Source organism: Castor canadensis, chromosome 11 (assembly GCF_047511655.1).
Source record: "Castor canadensis chromosome 11, mCasCan1.hap1v2, whole genome shotgun sequence".
Taxonomy (NCBI): Eukaryota; Metazoa; Chordata; class Mammalia; order Rodentia; family Castoridae; genus Castor; species Castor canadensis.
The window spans coordinates 20,948,901-20,968,770 of record NC_133396.1 but is presented as its reverse complement, the minus strand read 5'-3'; positions in this window follow the sequence as shown (position 1 = coordinate 20,968,770).

The window sequence follows — 19,870 nt, the reverse complement described above, 5'->3', positions numbered from 1 at the left end:
AAACTATTTGCCTTGTCTGGCCTAGAACCTCTATCCTCCTGATCTCATCCTTCCACATAGCTAGGATTACATGCATGAGCCACCGGTGCCCAGGTCACTTTTCTTTTGTGTCTAACCATGTTCGAGATTCTTCCTCCATAAATTATCTGTTCATATTCTTTGCCCATTTTTCTGTTGTGTTGCTTCTCTTAGACATTTTAAGATAGTCTGTAGACCAGGTGCCAGTGGCTCACATCTGTAATCCTAGCAACTCAGGAGGCAGAGATCAGAAGGATGGCAGTTAAAACCAGCCCCAGGGAAGTAGTTCTTGAGACACTATCTCAAAAAAATCCATTACAAAAATAAAGCTGGTGGAGTGGCTCAAGCAGTAAGAGTGCATGAGGCCCTGAGTTCAAACCCCAGTGCCACCAAAAAAAAAAAAAAAAAAAAATTCTATAAATTAATTCTCAAGTCCATGGCTTTTTTTCTTTAATGGCACTGGGATTTGAACTCAACGTTTCAAGCTTGCTCGGCAGGCGCTGTACCTGTTGAGTCACATGTCCAGCCTATGGGTTTTCTTTATACGTCGCACATGGAGTCTTTTGCCATGGATTTAAAAAAAAATTTTTTTTTTCTGGTGCTGGGGAAACCCAGGACCTAGCAAAGCATACACTCTATTACGGACCTACAGCTCCAGTTCAAGATTTTAATTTTCATATACATAAAGTCATCCATCTCTCCCAGTATGTTTTGCATGTCTTACACCTTGTTAAAGAAGCCTTTCCCTATCCTAGTACCATACAGATAGTCTATGTTTTCTTCCAAAAACTCCATAGCAGTTTTGCTTGTTCCCTGTAGGTCTTTAATTCATCTGGAATTTATTTGGCAGCCTGCTGTGAGATAGGGATCTACTTTATTTTTTCCATATGGATGGCCAATTGTCTTCAAACCAATTATTGAGGAGTCAGTGCAACTCCCCCACCCCCTGGAACATTCCAAGCCAGCACTCGCTGGGACATGGGCCGGCTTCTGGCCTCTCTGGGGCTCCCGTGGTCTGTCTGGCTGTCCCTGTCTGGCCGGCTTTCTCTGGGAGCCGCTGCAGAGGAGCTGGCAAAAGTACCACCGCCAGGAGTCGTGCTCAGAGGAGATTTTTTGTTTTCTTTCTCTTTTTTTTTAAAGAGAACTCGGATGCCTTCCAGCCCCCGCCGGACCAGAATCCTCTGGGCTTCTGCAGAAGGTTCTGCCTTGCCCCACACCCACCCCCTCCTTGTCCTCTCTTTGCCCAGCCCAGCCTCCAGATCTTACCATCTATCTCTGGCCTGGAAGATGCCCCATTGTGTGGCCTTTTCAGGGAGGTTCTGACTGCATTCTTTGAAGTTTAAGAGTTGGGTCCAAGCTCATTCATTACCTTGAGGCGCCCCCACCCCAACCCCTCAAAGGCCACTGTCTTCAGAGGCTTTGCCAGGACCCTCTCCCAGAGTGTGCCCAGGTGGCTTTAGAGATGAGAGCAAACTTGCCTCCTCACCGTGTGAACCTGGTAGGGCTCAGTTTACTGCCTTTGAAATGAGCTGTAAACAGCTTATGAACCCTTGGGAAACAGGAGAGTTCAATTTCAGCCTTTCTTGTGATTAATAACAGTACCTTACTCCAACTTTTAGTTGGTCAGAAGTGGGAAAACTTTCTTCAAATCCTAGTTTATAGGCAAGCAGGTTAGAACGTGTAGATTTACCCAAATTGGAGAATTGGCAGTGAAAGTTTCATGTGAAAAGCCACCTCTGCCGAGCCCCAGTGGCTCACACCTACAATCCTAGCTACTTGGGAGGCTGAGATCAGGAGGAGGTGGCCTCAGACCAACCAGGGGAAATACTTCATGAGACCCCTATCTCCAAAATAACCAAAGTCAAATGGACTGAAGGTGTGGCTCAAGCGGTAGAGAGCCTGAAGCCCTGTTGGTTAAATGAGATGATGCCATGAGCAGGTAGCACATGCCTGACTGAGTAAACACTCAGCAAACATTAGCTGCTATTATTGTCACTAGATGCAATCGGAACTGAAGTATACCTTGGCTGCTGCTGCACATGACAGGTCTTATTTAGGGTACAAGCAAAATGAGTGTTTACTTTAAATAATTAAAAAACAAGCCCATGTATTTATGATTCTACAAATTCCATTTCAGGTGTAACGTCTATTGAGGTTGAGCAGGAAATCCAAGTTCATGATCCTTCAGATCCAGAATCTCAAGGTCATTTATCCATGTTTTGATTGTGGCTGTTGACTTGGCTCCAAGTGCTCTTATACAGGTTGTGATAACATAGTTGTGGTGATCTTTTGTCTGAGGCCTGGCTTTGTCTTTGATAATAAATGTAGCAGTTGTAAACTTAGCAAGTGTGTTAAATGTCCAGAGTCTTTATTGGATATCCCAGGTTGAATAAAACGTGTTTTTGGATCCACCTCAGTTTCTGGCCTTTCCTGCATACCTGGCCTGAAGGATGTCTGGGGCTCAATTATCTCGTGGGAGTGAGGAGATGTAGGTGCGAGAAGGGAAATTGAGGCTGTTTCTCAGGAACAGGATGGGGAAGAGCATGTGCTTATCACACAAAAGCAGCTAATTAGAGCTACTTCCAGTCATGAGACAGGGAACCTGTGACCCACAGGAGTTAACTTTCAAATTAAAGAAAGGAAAAATTAGCCAGGTACTGATGGGTCACACCTGTAATTCTAGCTACTCAGGAGGCAGAGATCAGGAGGATCATGGTTCAAAGCCAGCTGGAGCAAACAGTGCTCAAGACCCTATCTCAAAAAAAAAAAACCATCACAAACAAGAGATGGTAGAGTGGCTCAAGGTGTAGGCTGTGAATTCAAACCCCAGTACCACAAAAAAAGAAGAAGAAAAAAGAACCAAATGGAGCATCTAACGTGATGTTAAAAGAAAGAAAGGAAAAATTAAAACAATGAAGGAACTGAAGCTCTTTTTTTTTTTTTTTTACTTTGGATGCCACTGGGGTTTGAACTCAGGGCCTCCATGCTTGCTAGGCAGGCCTCTACCACTTGAACCAGTCCACCAGCCCTCTTTTTTTGCATTGAGTATTTTTGAGGTAGCGTCTTTCAAATTGTTTGCTCAGACTGATTAGGCGTGAGTCAGTGGTGTCTGGCTGAATTTCTTTACATGAAGGGAATTATGGTAAATTCATGTTTTGATTTTGAAATAGATCAAAACAGATTGGGCTTCATTGTTTTTGTTTTCTGTATTGTTTTCTCAATGGATAGGAAATAAGCCTAAAAATAATCAAGTAAAACATTATGGTTTGTTTGTTTATTCTTTCATTTTTTTTATTATGCACCTATGGCTATATGAGCCACACTGCCTTGACCTGGGTAAATAGAGATAACAGGCCAAAGTGCTCATGGTCTTGTGGAGGAAATAAACATGCAAAATGAGGAAGAGTGCAGAATGGGGAACTGAACTTGATGAAGGGGAGGGATAGTGCAAGGAAAAGCCTTTTTTGGAGAAGGTGGCACCTGGCCCAAGTCTAAAAGTCTGGAAGGAATTGGCAAGTGGAGAAAATAAAGGGTAATGCAAATGAATAATAAGAAAATACTCAATGCCTGACACCAGTGACTCACGCCTGTAATCCTAGCTGCTCAGGAGGCAGTCCAAGTAAAATAAGACCTTATCTCAAAAACACCCATCACAAAAAAGGGCTGGTGGAGTGGCTCAAGGTATAGACTCTGAGTTCAAACCCCAATATGTTAAAAAAAAAAAAAAAAACCTCAGAAGAAAGTGGGTAAAGGGAATAAAAAGTTCATGATAAATAAAAATAAATAAAAGATGCCCAGTCTCACTAGTAATCATAAAAATACAAAAATTTAAAGCAAAAAAAAAGGGATGAACTGGGAATGTAGCTCAGTGGTAGAACACATGCCTAGAATGGCACAAGGCTGGGCTCCATCTCCAGGAATGGGGGGGAAGATTAGAGGAGCACAGATTTAAGGATTGATAGATATAATATCTACTGTTGATGAGGATTCAAGAAATGTGTATTTCTACATACTACTTTTGTATAGAATTAGCAACATTTCCAGATATGTTCTTGAGAGTAAACTGATAGTTCTGTCTCTCTCTCTCTCTCTCTCTCTCTCTCTCTCTCTCTCTCTCACTGTCTCTTTCTGTCTCAGGCTCTGGGGTTTGAACTTAAGGCCTCATGCCTGCTAGGCAGGTGCTCTGTCACTTGAGCCAGTCCTCTAACCCTTTTGTGCTTAAGTTATTTTTCAGATATCATCTCAAGATTTTTGTTGGGGGCTGGCCTCTGACTACAGTGCCCCTGAGTAGCTGGAAGAACTACCAGCAAGGACTACCTTGTTGAGTTTGTTGGTTCAGATGGGGTCTCACTAACTTTTTTCTCAGACCAGCCTTGAACCGTGAACCTCCCAATCTCTGTCTCCAAAGTAACAGGGATTATAGTAGTGAAGCAACCACACCCCGCCTGGTAGTTTTCTTGACATATAAAATGCATATAACCTTTGACCCAGCAAGTCTACTTTGAAGAGTCTAACCTACATAAATACTAGGACCTGTGTACAATGATGTATGTATAGGGGTGTTTCCTATATCCGTGTTTATAATGGTGAAATATGCTCATGTAATCTGTGCTACTTGGGAGGCAGAGATAGCAGTATCATAGTCCTAGGCCAGCCTGGACAAAAGTGTGAGACCCTTTCTGAAAAATAACTAAGACAAAAAGGGCTAGGCATAGCTTAAATGATAGCATGCTTGAGGCCTTCAATTAAAAAACCCCGGAACTTAAAAACAAAAAAATTTAAGAATAAGCAGGCACCGGTAGCTCATGCCTGTAATCCTAGCTACTCAGGAGCTACTAAGGAGGCAGAGATCAGGAGGATTTCCAAGCCAGAGATCTTTTCTCAAAAAAACCCATCACAGGCTTGTGGAGTGGCTCAAGTGGTAGAGTACCTGCATAGCAAGCATGAAGTCCTGAGTTCAAACCCCAATACCACAAAAAAAAGAAAAACATCACAAGAAGGGCTGGCAGAGGGCAGTAAAAGTGCCTGCCTATCAAGCATGAGGCCCTGCGTTCAACCCCACTGCCACCAAATAAATAAATAAAATTTAGAGTGTACCTAAATATACTACATAAATCATCATGAAGGAATACAAAGGAGCCATTTTTAATAGAAAAAAAAAAGTTAGAGTTATCACTGGCATAGAAAGGTGACTGACACAAGGTAGGTGACAAAAACATGTTACAGAGCAATATGCATAATCTGATCCCATGACAAAACCAAAACTACTTTTTGAGTGCTTCTGTGTGTGTGTGTGTGTGCTGTGTGTGCTGTGTGTGCGTGTGTGCTGGGGGAGCTGGTGGTATACAGAAAGCAGCATGTGCACAGGCCAGATGTGGGAGATAGCTAGTTGAGTTGAGGGTGACAAGGCAAGTTTCAAATAGTGAACTGGGTAAGTCAGGAGGGGTTTGATCTGGATTCCACTTGTGGAATATGTCAGTGGTTCACACCTGTCATCCTAGCTACTCAGGAGGCAGAGAGCATGAAGATTGTTGTTCAAAGCAAGCAAATATTTCATAAAACCCTATATCGAAAAAACCCAACACAAAAAAGACTGGCAGAGTGGCTCAAGTGGTAGAACACCTGCCTACCAAGTGTGAGACCCTGAGTTCAAAACCCAGTACCACCAAAAACAAACAAACAAACAAAAAACAAGAAGCCAGTGAAGGATCTTCAAGGGCTGGGCCAAAACAGAATCAGATTTGCATTTCAGAAAGAGTTCCTCAGCATCAGGGAGACAGGCAGGAGGCAGGGTTGAATGGAACAAAAGGAGAGGCAAGCTGGGTGTTGTAGTTCACAGCTGTAATCCGAGCACTTGAGAGGCTGAGGCAGGAGGATGGGGAATTCAAGGCCAGCCTGGGCTACATAGTGAGACCCTCTTAGAGAGAGAGAGACAGACAGACAGACAGAGTGAGGTCATTGCATTAATCAAAGCATGAAATGAGGAGTGTCCTTCCGAAGGATGAAGAGGGTAGTGAGTGCAGAGATTTGGAGTGGAGAGAATTGTCAGAGTTGCAGGTTAGTGAGAATGCATAGTGTGGAATGGTCCTAGATGGGAAGAGGACTGCAATGGAACTGAAAAGATTTAAGGCATAGAAAGGAAAATTCTTTGCAAAGGAAGACAGAGGAGCAAACAGCAAAAGCAGAACAGCTAGTGTATCCCTAAGTAATTAAAGCTATGCACATAACCAGGGCCTCCCAGGGAGAATGCATAGTGTGGAATGGTCCTAGATGGGAAGAGGACTGCAATGGAACTGAAAAGATTTAAGGCATAGAAAGGAAAATTCTTTGCAAAGGAAGACAGAGGAGCAAACAGCAAAAGCAGAACAGCTAGTGTATCCCTAAGTAATTAAAGCTATGCACATAACCAGGGCCTCCCAGGGAGAATGCATAGTGTGGAATGGTCCTAGATGGGAAGAGGACTGCAATGGAACTGGAAAGACTTAAAGCATAGAAAGGAAAATTCTTTGCAAAGGAAGACAGAGGAGCAAACAGCAAAAGCAGAACAGCTAGTATATATCGGTGAGATTGGCTTTTCCTGTCTGTTCCAGGAAGTGCTCTGATTTTGTTCTGCATTCTACCTTTCTTCCAGATGTGGTAAATCCTGATTAATCCAAAAACAACTGTGGTTATCATGATTCCTTGCCAGGGACTGATGTAGGGAAGGGACATCTGATGTGTCAGGTCAGTGAGATGTGAGGAAAGACTTCTGGAGAAGGTCTCCTCACTGATTAAAAATAATGAGACATATTTGATTATGGCACCTAGAATTACTTGTGGCTTCTCCAGAGAAGAACCAATAAGATAGAGATACAGATATAGACATAGATGTAAGAGAAGATTTATAGGCATTGACTCCTAGGGTATCTTAGTTCATTTTCTATTGCTGTAACAGAGTACCTGAGACTGGGTAATTTATAAAGGTTAGAGGTTTATTTTGACTCACAGTTCTGGGGCTGGGAAGCCCAAGGATATAACAGTGATAGCATCATGATATGGTGGAAGGTGGCCAACCCTGATGATGAATGTGTGTAATCCCAGCACTCAACATGCTGAGGCAGAAGGATCATGAGTTTGAGGCCAACCTGGGCTCCTTAGTGAGACCCTGTCTGAAAAAAAGGAAAACAAGGCCAGGTACCAGTGGCTCACGCATATAATTCTGGATACTTGGGAGGCTGAGATCAGGAAGATCACATTTCAAGGCCAGCCTGGGCAAATAGTTTGCTAGGCCTTATGTCCAAAATAACCAGAGAAAAAAGGACTGGAGGTGTGGCTCAAGTGGTAGAGCACTAGCTTTGCAAGCACAAAGTCCTGAATTCAAACTCCAGTCAACTGGTAAAAGGCAAGGGTAAAAGGACAAGATAGTACATGCAAAAGAGACAAAACATTAGGGGCTCACTTTAAAACAATCCAATGGGTTGACTAGAATTTGGAGGGTCCATAAACTTGGGCGGGGAAAAATTACAGACTTACTCATCCCCAACTAAACCTCAGCATTTCCAGAACTGGGGGACTAGAGTAAGTGGTGGAGTGCAAAGCTTTGAGTACCCTAGTACCAAAAAAAGAAAAAGAAAGGAAAAAAAATAGCCTGGCGCTGGTGGCTGCTGTCTGTAATCCTAGCTACTCAGGAGGCAGAGATCAGGAGGATTGTGGTTTGAAGCCAGCCCAGGCAGATAGTTCCTCGAGACCCTATCTCGAAAAACCCTTCACAAAAAGGCTAGTGGAGTGGTTCAAGGAGTAGGCCCTGAGTTCAAGCCTCAGTACTGCAAAAAAAAAAAAAAAAAAAAAATCAGCCTTTCCTTCAGTTATGAATACATGTATCACTTTTCAGTAGTATTAACAGTAACTCTGATTTTGACCCTTGTGAAAATCACAGCTATTTTTTATATCATATTACAGTTGATACAGATGTTGCAAAATATTATTTATGATAATCACTGCTTTGAAAAATGCAGGAGTTATTAGTCCACTTCTAGACCTTGTTATTTAATGCATTTATAAAGGACACACAAAAATAAACAAAAGAAATTTGTGTATTTCTATGTCAAAAATTGTCATAAAACTTATTGCTGTTTTTGGTGGCTTATACCTATAATCCTAGCTTTGCAGGAGGCTGAGATAGGGAGACTCATTGTTCAGGGCCAGCGGGGGTGGGGGAGGGGGAGAATTTGTGAGTCTCCATCTCAACCAATTACTGAGTACAGTGGCATGTGCCTGTCATCTCAATCTTTAGTGGGAAGCGTAAAATAGGAGGATCGCTGGCCTGGGCAAAAAGGGAGATCCTATCTCCAAAATAAACAGAACAAGAAGGGCTGCCTCGAAAGTGTGAAGCCCTGAGTTCAACCCCAGTACCATCAAAAAAAAAAAAAAAAAAAGAGCAAGGCACCAATTGTTCATGCCTGTAATCCCAGCTACTCAGGAGGCAGAGATCAGGAGGATCTCAGTTGGAAGCAAACCCTGGGCAAATAGTGTGAGAGACCCTATCTCAAAAAACCCATCACAAAAAAGGACTGGGAGTGGTTCAAGTGGTAAGAACACCTGAGTAGCAAGCATGAGGCTCTGAGTTCAAACTCCAGTGCTGCCAAAAAAAAAAAAAATCCACCTAACTGTCAGAGATATCTATGGTTTGAAAAGGTGAAGATAATGAAAGGTGAGAAGGGAAGACTTGTACAGCCGAAGTGATAACTTGCCTTTTTAGAACATAGGAGAGGCTTCCATATTGAAATAGTGAAGGGACCCAGAGGGGATTTGGAGAACCAAGGTCTCTGAGGAGGCTGGAGCCGGGCTCAGGTTCAGGGATTATCTACAGGAAGGAAACTTTTCCCACAATAAAAGGGAGTAAAGGACGAGTGTGGATAAAAATAAATGTTCTGGTAGGGTGGGAGTCGGGGAGCAGGAAGTTGAGGGGGCTTCTGCCTGATGTCTTCTATTTTCACTGTCAAGTAGGAGTGAAATTATCTACAGAGAGTGAGAATGCAAAGGAAGGTAGATAAAAGTAGGAAACAGAAGAGAGAGAGCTGACAAGGACAGCCCAGAAGGACTCCCAGCTTGGGGGTTGGGGAGGCGGGCAGAGGTTAGAGACAGTTGTCATGGCAACTCTGCTTGAGTGTGCACTGTCTTGGTCTATGCTCAGCTGCCATCCAAGAGTAGGAGTAAGAGGACAGAGAGTCAGCTAGAGCCAGGCCGGCGCAGGGTCTCATCACAAGGATGGGTCAGGAGATCCAGGCTGCGTGGAGAAGAGTGGAAAGCGAGAAAGGGGCAGAGTGCTTGAGAGAGTGAAAGCTACATTGGAAGAAAACTGGGACAGAGAATGAGGATATGGAAGTGCAGGAAGTTGTTGTGTAAGGATAAGCCATCAAGCTCAAGGTTAAAGAGTAGCAGCATCTAGAATGGCAAGTGCTGAGAGCTGCCCATAGTGTGAGTAACTAAAGCAGAGAAGAGGTAGAGGGTGTTGGAGGTGAGGAGGTTAAGGAGCAGCCAGTCCAGCCAGAGCTGTCCATGAGGATGTATAAGTCACCTATGTTGATGGTGAGGCTTCATGTGCAGAGAAAAGTCTCTGGTGAATGTGGAGGAGTAATTTAGAAGTAGGCAGGTAAAGGCTGGCTCTCTGCCTAGCAAGTGTGAGGCTCTGAGTTCAAATCCTTGTACTGCAAAAAAGAGAGAGAGAGCAAGAAAGAATGCCTACTGGTCATGGGCTGAAAAGTGGGATCCATGGTCTTTCTGTATAGTGAGGGCTTTAAAAAAATAACTAACCTTGGCCCAGCACAGTGACTCACACATATAATACTAGCTACTTGGGAGACAGAGATCAGGAGGATCATCATTTGGTTGAAGGCCAGCATGGGCAACATCATAGTAGGAGTGGGGCAAAACTGTCCATCTCGTGGCCCAGGATCAAAAGAGAAAGGGGCTAGAGTCCTATAATCCCCTTCAAGGGACCTAAATAAAGTCTTCCCATGAAGTCTCACCCTTTAAAGACTCCATCACCTCCCAATATGACTATCCTAGGGACCAAGTCTTTAACACATGGACCTAGGGGGACATTCAAGATCCATACTGTAGAACCATGTGTTCTTGCTGACTTCCGAAGAGGTGCCTAGCAAGGGACTGCCCATCTCTGGATTTAAGTGAGAAAAACACACTACCGTGTTATTTATTTAAGTTAATTGGATATTTAAGTTAGCTGGATATTCTGTTGATTACAGATGCTGATGCATCCCTACATAACTCAGTTATAGGGCCAGTTAGTAACAGAACTGAGGTTAAACCAGTCCCCTCCCCACCCCCCTCCCTTTTTTTGAGGCAGAGTCTTGCTGTATAGCCCAGGCTGGCCTCAAACTCACTCAGTAGTCCAGGCTGGTCTTAAACTCCCAATCCCCTTATCTGCTGCCCAAGTGCTGGGATTACATGTGTGGACCACCATACCTGGCTAAACCCAGATTTTTATTCTCTTTGACAACAGTGGTTCTCAAATTATGGTCTTAGATACACAGCAGCAGTGTCACCTGGGAATTTGTTAGAAGTGAAGAATTTCATACCCCTCCCCAGACCTTCTAAGTCAGGAATCCTTGGGGAGGGGACCCAACAATCTGGTTTAATGAATTCTCCAAGTGGTTCTCATGCATCTGAAGGTTGAGGAGCACTGTTGCACAGCCGTGCTCTGAGCTGTCAGGTTCTGGAGCAGCAGCAGCGGAGGTATCACTTGGGAGTTGAAAATGTCCCATCTCTAACAAAGAAAAAAAAAGAAAAGAAAATGCCCCATCTCAGGTCCCACTCCAGACCTATTGAACCATAATCTGTATTCTTAGGAGATCTGTGGGTTACTTATATTCAAGTTTAAGGAGCATTGCTCTACAGTATTATCTGAATTCAGTCTTTTCATTTTTCTTATTGAAGTAGGAGCACTAAAAAGATAGAACTGACCAGGCTGAAATTACATATTCAAGATTCAGCTATGCATTCACTCCATACAATGCAATCTAAACATTTCAGAAATAAAAGGGTACTTGAACATCAGAATTAATGTTGTTTAGGATGAGCATTTTTTATAATTCTTTGGGTTAATAAATATTTTAAATATTTTTTGGTTTACTTTTGTAATATGTACAAAAAATATATTAATTACTGTAATATGTACAAAAAATATATTAATTACTACCTTGTTAAACATCTTTTTACTAGCACAAAGTTTTTGTATTTGAAGACTGTCTTTCTACAATTGTGTTTAGATATTCTATAGATATTGTTTATATTCAAATATATAAATATAAATATAATTTTGTATTACTGATACCAAAAATACATTTCTTAAAGGTTAAACCATTCACCTCCATACATACTGGGGGAAGCATTCTAGTATCAGCTTGCAAAATAGTTCTTAGAAACCTTATTGGAGGGAATAAGGAACAGTAATGTAAAAGTGAAAGATTGTGGGGTTTTGTAGCTTGTGGTGATGGTGGTACTAGAGTTTGAACCCAGGGACTCATGCATGTGCTGTACCACTGAGCTATACCCCCTGCCCTACCCCAAGATTTTGCATTTTACTATGGTTCAAAATTGAGCTGCTGTTTGTTGTTGATTTATTATCTGAATATGTAAACTTTTAAATTTGGATACCTTAATTCATAAATACTGCCTCATATAATTCATAGAAAATCCCAATCATTGAGAACATTTAAATGTATGCATATTGTTGGTGGTATACATATCATTCTCTTATACTCTTATTGAAGTATATTATAACTTATTCTTCCAGAACTTCATTTTGTGTGTATGGTTTGTGTAATAAATTTTAAAGTGAAAAAAAAAAAAAAAAAAAAAAAAAGAAATAAAAGGGTACGACCAGGAGCCAGTGGCTCATGTCTGTAATCCTAGTTTCTTGGGAGGCTGAGATCAGGAGGATCTCAGCCAAGGCCAGCCCAGGCAAAATAGTTTGAGATACCCCATTTCCAAAAGTAACCAGAGAAAAATGGACTGGTAGAATGCTTGCTTTGCAAGTGTGAAACCCTGAGTTCAAACCCCAGTCCACCAAAAAGAAAAAAAGAAAGAGCTGGGGCATGGCTAAAGTGGTAGAGCACTTGCCTAACAAGTACAAAGCTTTGAGTACAAACCCTAGTACAACACCCAAAACAAAAAAGGATGTAATCCACAATTGAATTTATACACTTTTGGTTATAGACATTTAAATTTTATTTTTAAAAAAAGGTAGCAAGAAGCCAGGCATGAACCAGTGCCAGTGGCTCACAATCCCAGCTACTCAGGAGGCAGAGATCAGGAGGATTGAGGATCGAAGCCAGCCTGGGCTAATAGTTCAAGAAACCCTATCTTGAAAACAATCTATCACAAAAAAGGGCTGGAAGAGTGTAATCCCAGTAGTTGGGAGGCTCAGACAGGAGGATTGCAAGTTGGAGACCAGCCTGGGCAACATAGTGAGTTCCAAGCTAGCCTGAGTTACATAGTGAGATACTGTCACTAAAATAAATAAGTAAATCGCAAGAATAGTATCATTGTACCTTGTGCACCTCACAATTGACTTTTTTTCTTTCTTTTTTGTTATTAACCTATAACAAATAATGAAAGTCTGTAGTTCTAGTTTTTTTTGGGGGGGGAGGCAATACTGGGGTTTGAACTCAGGACCTCACACTTGCGAGGCAGGTGCTTTACCACTTGAGCCACTCTACCAGCCCCTCACAATTGATTTTAAATGAAAAATTTAGCCCAAGTATACCTGCGGGAATATTCTTTTGGGAATCAGTTGAATGCTAAGGTAAACTTGTGTTTGCCACCAATGCCTCTCCAAAATAAATTGTTTCTATATTTTTAAAATGAAGGAATGTGTTTTCATAATTCTACCCATTAGAAAACAAATAAATTTATATTTGCATCTATTTTTAATACTATTTGTTGGAATTTACATATTTCACAATGGCATTTTCGGGATTCTGTGGCTGTCCTTAGTTCATATCCATATTATCTTTAATTGACATGTCCTGTCTCAACCATCAGCTACAGTTGCAGTTTTCAGGGCCTCACACTTGCAAGATAGGTGCTCTTACGCTTGAGCCACTCTACCAGCCCTTTTTTGTGATGGGTTTTTTCGAGATAGGGTCTTACAAACTATTTGCCCAGGTCTGGCTTTGAACCAAGATCCTCCTGATCTCTGCCTCCTGAGTAGCTAGGATCACAGGAGTGAACCACTGGAACCAGGCTGAGATGTCTTCTTTTTTTTTAAATTTTATTCATATGTGTGTACACACACACACACACACACACACACACACACACATATATATACACACACATATATATGTATATATATATATATAAAGGCAGGAGAAAACTAATAAATATTTTAATAGTAGAAGACCCACTTTATTCTGTGTAAAATAATAACCTCTACTAGGTTTTATGTGGTACCAAGGATCAAACCTTTGGCTTTGTGCATGCTGAGCATACACTGTACCACTCAGCAACCCCCAGCCCATCTACTAAGTTTCAAATATTACAACAAAGAATATTTATTGTAATGCAAGAGGCCCTGAGTTGAATCCCAGTGCCACAAAAAAAGATTTATTTTAGTAACTATAGAAATACAGGTAAGCAAAAAAAGGTAAAATAACCTGAGAGGATTCACAGTGACCTTTTAGGAATTTCTAACTGTTCCTTTCAGTACTTAAGTATTTAAATAGTATTAGATGGTGCTTGAGTTAATTGTAAACCATAGCTAGCAGACTTCAGTTCAATAGCACCTCAAGATGAATATTGAGTTCCTGGTAATGACAGATCAATAAGGCTTTATTTCTGGCATTGTGTAAAAGAAAGCCTATATGGATTCGTTTTATATGCATCTCTTTGTTTGGTTTTTCCCTCACCAAATGATGTGATGGGTATTTTTTACTGTCGTTGCTGTTGTTTGTAAGACATTTTTATTAACATAGATTACTAATTTTTTTTAGTGATTCTTGGGGCTTGAACTTAGGGCCTCATGCTTGCTAAGCAAGCACTCTACCACTTGAACCACTCCACCTGCCCTATTAGCGTGTATTAGATGTACAGGGCATTTCATTGTGACATTTTCACATACGCTTACAATTTACCCTGGTACCACCATTTCTCCCTCATCTTCCTCCCCCCTATGTAAAACAATTTCAACATGTTTTGTTGTTATATACATATATATATTTGGTTTGGGTTTTGTCAGTACTGGGGTTTGAACTCAGGGCCTCACCCTTGCTAGGCACATTCTGTACCACTTGAGCTACTCTACCAGCCTTTTTTTTTCTTTTGTATTTTTGAGATAGGATCTCTCCTGTTTGTCCAGGTTGGCTTCTAACCTCAATCCTTTTGATCTCTGCCTCCCAAAAAGCTAGGATTATAGGCGTGAGCCACCAGCATCTGACCTCATTGTTCTATTTTCATACAAGTATATAAAATATATTAACCATATTTACTCTCTATTCATCTTCCTCCTCCCACTAGTACCTACCCCATGAAAGGACCTGTTTTACATTCCTGTCCATGACTTTTTAAGTGTACATTCATTGTTCAAAGGGATTTCACTATGGCATTTCATCCATAAATATTTTGTTCTTTAATCAGATAAATGCTCTCTATTGCTTTCCCCCCACCCATTATTATTCAGCAACTTTCAGTGTATTTTGTTATACCAAAATGATGAGTGTGTTTCATTAGCTGAAACACAAATATGTGTGTGTGTGACTGGGTTTTACCAAGGGTTACTTATGCTCCCGGAAGATCATTAGAATTAGATAATGCAAAACTCTGATAAGGAGCACGTGGCTTCTATTCAACTTGAAAGACAAGTCATGGTGCCAGATGGTTCACTGCCAATGCTAAGCTCCTTATCTGCACTAGCAGAGACTGGTGTTGCTCATATTTCCCTGAAGCAGAATATCCAAATGGCCTCTGTGTCCTTTTTGGAATGCATCACAATCTTAGACTAACAGACTCCTGTAGAGCCCCTTATTTTACGCCCCTAGTCCCCTAATCAGATATAGGTATTTCCCTTCCAGTTCATCTAGTATCTTGTCCAACCTCCATGAGAGCCCTAATCACACAGTGAGTTATTTATATAAGACATAAACAATACAGTGAAAAATTCTTTAGCCATCTTTGTAGTCTTCAGCACTTAGCACAAAGCCTAGAACTTAATAGCTTCTCAATAAATATTTGTTAAGTGAATGAATGATGAAACCAAGACCCAGGGACAGGAAGTGGCCTGCCCAAGATCACAAATCTAGTTAGTAACAACATTCTGAGAAGGAGGTTACTATGACATTTTATTAATTTGCACTGTCTGAAAACACATAATAAGTCTGGGCATGATGGATGACACTTGCCTGTAATCCCAGCACTTGGAAAGCTGAGGTAGAGGATCTTAAATCAAGGCCAATTTAGGCTATATAGTGAGATTCTCGCTAAGGAAGGAAGGAAGGAAAGGGAAGAAGGAAGGAAGGGGGGAAGGGGGAAAGGAGAAAAGGGAGAGAGGAAGGGAGGAGAAAAGAATAAAATATAAAACTAGGTGCTGTGGCTCATGCCTGTAATCCTAGCTACTCAGGAGGCAGAGATCAGGAGAATCTTGGTTCAAAGCCAGCCTGGGAAAATAGTTTGCAAGACTGTATCTCAAAAAAAAACCTTCATGAAAAGAACTGGTGGAGTGGTTCAAGGGGAAGGCCCTGAGTTCAAACCCCAGTACCACCAAAAAAAAAAAAAAAAAGAAGAATAAAATACATAGTAAGAGGTAAGAATTGGGTTGAATCTTGGAATAAAATTTAGGTGGCAGATTATTCACAGAATTAGAAATTCATGTAATAGTCCACAACATCAAGAGTGGATTCCAAGATCTGTCTTAAGACTTTTGGGGTTGTTTTTTGGTAACTTGGAGTTTTGTTTTCCTTTCTAGTCAGAATAGTAGTCCATGTTTGTGAAAGAAGTTACCCTACTTGGTTTCCTTATGGTTAGGAAAGGATAGAATGAAAGAAATTCTGGCTAGGATGTAGCTCAATGATAGATCATTTGCCTCATATGCACAAGACCTGGATTCAATCCCCAGCACCACTGGCGGGGGGAGAGAGAGAGAGGGAGAGAGAGAGAGAGAGAGAGAGAGAGAGAGAGAAAGGCCCTATAGTCCTAAAGTATGGAAGAGCAAGGAGATCTTTCCCTATTGCAGAATTCCATAGGCCCTTGATTGTGTCCAGGGTAAGTCTTTATGAGAAAAACCTATAGCAGACCCCCCTCTTATCTATGGGGAATCCATTCCAAGACCTTTAGTGAATGCCTAAAACCAATATAGTGCAGAACCCTAAATATATACTGTGTTTTTTGTCTATATGTACATCCCTATGATAAATGAGACTCCATAGAGATTAATAATAACTAATAATAAAGTAGAACAATTACAACAGTGTACTGCAGCAAAAGTTACTTAAAGTTTATGAATTGTTCATTTCTAGAATTTTCTACCTCATGTTTTTAGACTGCAGGAAACTGGAGCTGGGGAAAGTGAATCTTCCAAGAAAGGGGGAAACTGTTGTAACCCTTTTCAGCAGAGTTGGGGAAGGCTGGAGTTGACCTTGTATGCACATAATGTCTTCTCAGGCTCCTGCCAGAATCAAGGCAGGTTATGGTTTGTAGAGACAGAGAAGGTTGGACTGGGCTGTCCATATGAGAGTATGTGGATGGCTGTGGCCTTTGAGGAAGTAGAGTGACCCCGGAAATGTAATCTAGACAGTGGCCGGGTGGTAGTAGATACTGAGCTCAGCAGTTTCCCCTGAAGATGGGCTCTGGAACATGTGCTCCAGGAGGCCTGGAGATGCTGGAGCCACCTCCAGCTGTGGGAGACAAACACAAAGACAGAAGGGAAAGGAGGGAACAGGTGTGGCCCAGCTGACCAAGAGGAGGTCCTTTTCACCCACTATTGCAAAGTGATCCAAGAGTAGCCAAGTCACCGGGCTGGCCTGAATGGGCACAGGGAAGGGTGTGTAAGTTTAGGCTGGATCCACAGGTAGTCATGTGCAGATGAAGGTGGAGGGAGGGACCTGTGGCATTGTCAGAAAGGAACTGCTCCTCATCTGATCACAATGAGCCTGCTGCCTGAGCTCAGTAGATTGGCTTGGATCTCAGGAATTAATTTGGCCAACTTTTTATTTTTTTCTTTCTTTTTTTTTTTTTTTTTGAGATTGGTTCTTGCTATGTTGCCCATGTTGCCCTCAAACTTCTGGGTTTCTGTGATCCTCCTGCTCAGTCTCCTGAATAGTAGGAACTACAGGCGTATACCTCTGGACTTGGCTCGGTTAGCCAACTTTTGTTCCCAAATCGTCTGCAGGCTCTTATGCATTCAGGGAACTACTAGGGAAGTTAAAACTAGGTTTTCATTCTTCTGATTGTCTGTTAAGAAGCGTTCTCATTTCTTACCATCAGGATTCAGTTGGAATCCCCAAGGATGGGCTTTTTTTTTATGGTACTAGGGTTTGAACTTGGGGCCTCATGCTTGTTAGGCAAGCACTTTACCACTTGGGCCATTCCACCAGCCCTTTTTTGTGTTGGGTATTTTCAAGATAGGGTCTCTCAAACTATTTGCCTGGGCTGACTTTGAACCTTGACCCTCCTGCTCTCTGCCTCCCAAGCAGCTAGGATTACAGGCATGAGCCGCCAGCCCCCAGCTAGAGATGGCTTTATGAGTCAAGAATGTATTGAAATTGTTAGAAAATCCATATGTGTATTTTTTTCTGGGGAAAGGGCCATAACAGGTTCTCAGAAAGATTGATGAATCAACAAAAATTGATTTGCCCTGTTGGGGTAGGGCAAAGCAGAAGGAACACATACACATGCATTTGTAGGGCCTTGTTCGCAAAACAGGAATATAAATGGAGTAGGGCAGTAGGTAGCACTCAGTTTGGTGGCCCAGACCTATGGATTAACAGCTGCCAAATCACTCCATAACAATAGGTAACAGAAAGCATGTGCACACGTGTGTGTTATAAGTGGTAGTTAGGAACTTGCTGAATGAGCTCAGGACACCTGCAATGCACACAGAGAAATAAATACTGTGAATAGTTGTTTAGGATAGAATAGTCACTCTGGAGAGATCACCAAACATGATTGGTTCCCAGAGTAGATAGAGTATTAGACTAGTCTCAGGCTTGATTCAATAGACGGTTCACAAGAGGCACAAGTCACCAGGATTTCCAGGTTCCACACTATACTTCAGTTTAAGGTTGTCTCCTGCCCTGGGCAGGTTCTCTCTGTCGCTTATGGTAGTATCTCAAAGGCAGAAGTAGCAGTCTGGCCTGCTTTAGCCTTTGACCTAAACCATATTCTGTTCGTTTGTATTTTATCCTTTTCATGATCGTTGGGGACCTGGTATTTTTTATACCATCCCTATGGCTAGTGATCACTGTGATTCTTTTCTATTCTTAGGGTTCAGGCTGATGAAAAAGTCAGGGTTAGAACTATTTCTAGAACTGGAAATCTAAGTGGGCAGGAAAAGTTTCAGAGAGTCATTTTCTGAAGGCTCAGACATCCTAAGGAAGGATGGGACATAGAGAGAATGGAAATTGTCATAGAGAACTATAGGTCAGAGGAAGGAAGATGGATCATTTTTAAGTCTTTGGGCTAGATTTGGGGCTGTTTGGCCCAATGCTTTCCTTATCAGCCCAGCTGTTGGTTGGTGATATGAGGTTCTCACTCCTTACCACCTCCTTCTGGCCCTCTCTTGACCTTGGCTGTGCTCCTTTGCTATTGCAAAGTTGTCTCAGAGTAACACATCCAGTTGGCAATGTTGTTTTATTTTGTGGGTGGCCCTCCAGCTGTGCCAATTCTGACCGCCCCCTTTACCCAACTGACCGCAGTTCATCAGGCCTTGGAACTGCTTGGTGCAGCTGTCTGCAGATCCAGTTCATGATTCATGACTATTATTTTATCTTGTAGGAAGTAAAATACTTGTAGTTACTAGTTTGCTTCCATTAAGGTGCTGTTGTATCTTGTATAGTGTATCCATTGGGAAAATTTCCAAAGGATCAAATATCAGAAATTCAACTACATTAAGTTATTTGGTTCCTGGTATCATAAGTTATCCATCCAGTGTAAGAATCCTTTTTTTTTTTTTTCTTTGCCATACTTGGGTTTGAACTTAGGACTTATACCTTGAGCCACTCCACCAGCCCATTTGATAGGCTGGCTTCAAACTGAGATCCTCCTGCCCTCTGCCTCCTGAGTAGCTAGGATTACAGGCGTGAGCCATCCCCTGGCTCAGTGTAAGAATCTTGAAGTATCTTCACTTATGTCATGCATAAAGTGAATTTTTAAAATAATTTCTAGTTACAGAAATTATTATTTTTTTAACCTCCTTTTCCACTTTCTCTTTGAAAACTGTCTAGGATTAAAGTTACCTTAGGGCTGAGGTAGCTCAGTGGTAGAGTGCTTGCCTAGCATCTGCAAGGTCCGGGTTCCATCCCCAGCAGACACACACAAAAGTCACAGCATTCCTGAGCTGTAGGCAAACATTATGCACACATGAGTTTGTCCTGGGGGCATACTCTTAATTATGTGGCAAGCCTGTTAATGTCTTCTTGTTAAAGGAAAAGCAAGAAGAAGCTATGACCTTGACATCATTCCTTCATTTGTTCAACAAATGTTTATTGAATAGTTACAATGTGCAGGTTCTGTAGATACCAGGGAAACAGAGATAAAAGACAGTGTCCTAGCACATAAGAAACTCCTAGACCAACAGGGAAGACATAAGAGTGAGTCATTAATTACAAGATGCGGGGGTAATTACTAGAACAGGGTTCTA